The sequence below is a fragment of the Dinoponera quadriceps genome, unplaced genomic scaffold (assembly GCF_001313825.1).
Source record: "Dinoponera quadriceps isolate SergipeBrazil2010 unplaced genomic scaffold, ASM131382v1 scaffold1573, whole genome shotgun sequence".
Lineage (NCBI taxonomy): Eukaryota > Metazoa > Arthropoda > Insecta > Hymenoptera > Formicidae > Dinoponera > Dinoponera quadriceps.
Window position 1 is genome coordinate 1,791,323 of NW_014556062.1, and position 3,900 is coordinate 1,795,222.

The following is a 3,900-nucleotide window of genomic DNA, read 5'->3' on the forward strand; positions in this document are numbered from 1 at the left end:
GTATGGAATTTTTCAAAATTCACTCGTTGCACTTTTCCCTTCTCCACTGTCTTTCTGTTTCCGGAGAGATATGTGTGACACCGAAACATTCGGTTCGTCCGGTAGGATAGTTTTTGCAATGATTTATTCCACGCAAACTTTTGAACGTCCGACGTATCGGAGAAAAATAAATTTTGCAAATGTAGCGTCCGTTTCCTCGCTGGGGAGGTGCAATTTTATGCATATTTCGCGCGCTACTCGGACGCGAAGGGCTTTCCAAGGGCTGTGAAGCGAAGGAACATCCGTCGGAGTGCCTTCGAGGCACTCTCGCGTTCGTCGTTATTAAACTTAAATTAAACTAAAATTACACACGACTCTCATAAATGCAGAAGAGGAATTACGAAATAAGAAACTGATATAATTAATTTGACCACGGAGAGATATCGGGTTGCACGTGCTCTTTTCTGTCGCGAGACTCATTTGCGATGCTCCTTTCCCGATATTCCGTATTATAAGTAAATTTTCATGTATGTCATTTAGAGGCATCAGCTGTGTTTCAATCAAAAGTACAGCACCAGCTGTTAGAAAGAAAATTAGCTTGTCCCAATTATCGTCCCCCCCTCCCCCCCCGTTTCCAACTCTCTCTTATCTCCCCTATGGTGTACGCGTAAAAAACCGTATTCTCCCGGCAAAATGATAGAATCAGACGATAACAGTATCAATTCGACTCCCATTCTGACTTAAACACCGATACGCAAATTGCGCAAATTGTAATCCCCCGCGATTGTATCTCTGTAACGACATCATTAAACGCGAATACTCCGCCGGCTCGCGGTTGCAGAAATTATAAAATTATTACGATCCACTGGTATATCCGTATAATGAATTCGTAATCACTATCGACATCAAATAACAAGCCTTTCGGAACACGGCGCGGAAAATAGATCACCGCAACAACCCGTATGCCCATTTAAGTTATATTGTATTTACCGTTAAAACGCGATATCACGATATAATGGAAATTCACGTGCGCGCGCGAGCGAGCTGGAAAAGTATTTTCCGCGTAAACTGCCCGACAAAACAAGAAAATCGATAGAATCAACTAGGCGTTGCCTTTAAAGATCAAACGGTCTTGTAACGGTAGGGAAAATAACATTTTCACTCCCTCCCCTCCCCCGGCCGTTCATAATAGGGGACGTGCGGAGTGGCACGCGTCGTCCTCGTGCTCGCCGTCTCCGTCGTCGTCATACCCGCTGTTAAGTTTCCCATAGGTGCAAACAGTCTCGTAAAGAATTCGTGGACCCATCAGCGGTCTTTCCGCGCACATCGGGGAGAACGCCGAAGTGAACATCACAGAGCGACGTATAAGCCGGACAGAAGGACGATGTCGTAAGCGGTGAGAAAGGGTGTTCCCCGAGGGACCTTACGAGTTCCTGGTCTTTCGCATAATACAAGGTTACTTCTCTCCGGCTCTCCCGCGGGAGCTCCTTATCACCGGGACGTAGCTTTTACGCGGCGGCAGGAGAAAAGGAGGCCAACGAGCGCCGCGCATAGGCGTCGAGGAGGGAAATTTCTTCTCAAGGAGCGCATTCCGCTCGCGATCTCGGTCCCCGTCAGGATACCGCCCGTCGTCGTACCGTCATATTAATTAATTTATGTCGCTCTTCGCGCCGGACCTTAAAGGGATCGTTCGTTTTCGCTCGTCTCGATTTTTCGAGCGCGCCGGGCTGCGACGACCTGGCGAGACGGACGGACGGGGCTCTTTGAGCACGTCGAAGGAGAAATTTAATAAATTCGAAGGGAAGATGATTGTTGCATATGGTGTACGCAACGACGCTACTGCGAGGAAAGGGCGACTCGCACTGCGGAGATAACACCCTCGTAACTCGGGGATCCTCCTCTTGACACATTCGCGCTTGTTGATGCGGTAGACGAAGCGCGCAGTCGGTGTCAGGTGTGCCGCATCATTCTCTTGTTCCACTAAACATATCATATTCTTGTTATTCAGGAATAATCTTCATGAATTAAGAGGAGAAAATATCGGACGGAGGGAACGAGATATCTTCACAAACGGATACGATTCTTCATTAATTTCAAGATATTCTTTCTTCCTCGCCGATATTTCTCCTCTCTCAACTCGAATTATTCTTAAATAACGAGATTATGATATTTTTTATGGGATTATGCAGAATTTCTTCATCCAAGCAGGGTTTTATCCTCGTGTAAGATTATATATTCTTGCTTACACATGCGAGAATATGAACTTTGAATTGATATTAATATTTTTTCCCGTGTAAGATCAAAATCATCGAACTCGTTACGCGAATTCTGCCAGCCAGTTCGACCCTTCAGCTATAATTCCGCAGCAGACTGCGCATATTTATCAGTAGCCACGTATCGACGGCCGGGGTTTCTCATCCGAGAGAACTCCGAATTTGTTTCGCAGAGGGTTATGCGCGTGAAGAAATTTCTCGCATGAATCGTGTTCGCGAAGATATTTATAATTAAGCAACCGCCGGCGGACGTGTTGAGTTTGTTGCTTGCTGCGTTATCCTTCTAGTTCAATATTGAAGATCGAGGTGAAGAATAATACATGCTCTTCCCGTAGTAGCCATCTCTCTCTCTCTCTCTCTCTCTCCCTCTCACTCTTTCTCTATTCCTCCTCCGTATAGGTTTGTACATTCTTAACGCGAGTTTAGATGCGGTCATTCTTTAGCCGGCAAAAGTGTTACAAAGGGCAGGAAGGATGAGGATCGAGGTGATAGACGAGACTCCCGGCGCAACGTGCGTCATCAGTCGCACATATATTTATAATTAACCCGATAACTTTCGGCGATACATTTGCAAATATACGTACAATTAAGCACGATCGATGGGAGGAGAAGCACTCTCTTTCTCTCTCTCTCTCTCGTTGTTTCCCGGGTCTCGCGGAACGTCAGGTCACCGTAATTCGACGAAGGATCCCGCGCGAGCGTTTATGTTTTGCGCTTTATCTGGAGAGGTAACTGACGTACAAACAATTACCAGGCAGTCTCATTAAAGCGGCGGCGGCGGCAGCAGCCCGCTTCGACCTCTTACCGCTCTTAAGGTACTTGAATGCAGCTATATCAAGGATTATCCGAGACAGTGACATATAGCGTATTTGCATTTCGATTTACGAAAAGCACAAAATCCCCGCGCCGGCCGTAAATTAAATAACAACAGCTGTTCCAAGAGTTTCTTCGCTTTATGTTCGACGACGAGAAGAAGAATTATTACGTCGGCCGCGCGACGAGGGCGACGGAGGACAAGGTGGGGAAGAAAGAGGGAGCGAGAACGAGGGACGACGAAGGACTTCGCGCCCTCGTAACGATAAGAAATGTATCGGCGAAATATATACGTATATATACATATGTATACATACATATATATATATATCGCGACTTTCTATCTCGCTAAGATCACGGGGCGGAATTGGAAGGGCTATGCGTCTCTATTTCCCGCGGAAAAGTGACCGGTTGCGAACGCAGCGAAGAGAGCGCCGGTGGACGAGAAGTGCTCTCGAAATGATTAAACGAGTTTTGCTCGGGTGAATTAGCGGAACAGTTTAAGGAAGTGTAATTGTGAAGATACACTTCGCACTACCCAGTTCCTCCCTCTCTCCAAATTGTCCCCCGGAAGTTGAAAATTCGCGAGAGCGAACCGACGACAACGACGGACGCTCTCGTGAAAGAGTAAAGAGTCGACGGAGTAAAAATCCACCGCGAATCGACTGAGGCACAAACGAATGGACGAACAAACGAACGAACGAACGAATGAACGAACGAACATCGGCGCATCCCGGTGCTGTTTTACGGCCGTTCTATTAACTCCCGCTCGGACGACGCGCGACATAACAAATAACATCGGTGCGTTCGTCGCCGCTTGAACGGGGGGGGGGGG

General features: G+C 47.2%; 1 protein-coding gene across 2 annotated transcripts in view; it reads left to right on the forward strand.

Moving 5' to 3' along the window:
* LOC106746602 (pikachurin) overlaps positions 1 to 3,900 on the forward strand; it is a 112,624-nt gene that overhangs the window by 96,719 nt on the left and 12,005 nt on the right. The window lies entirely within an intron of this gene.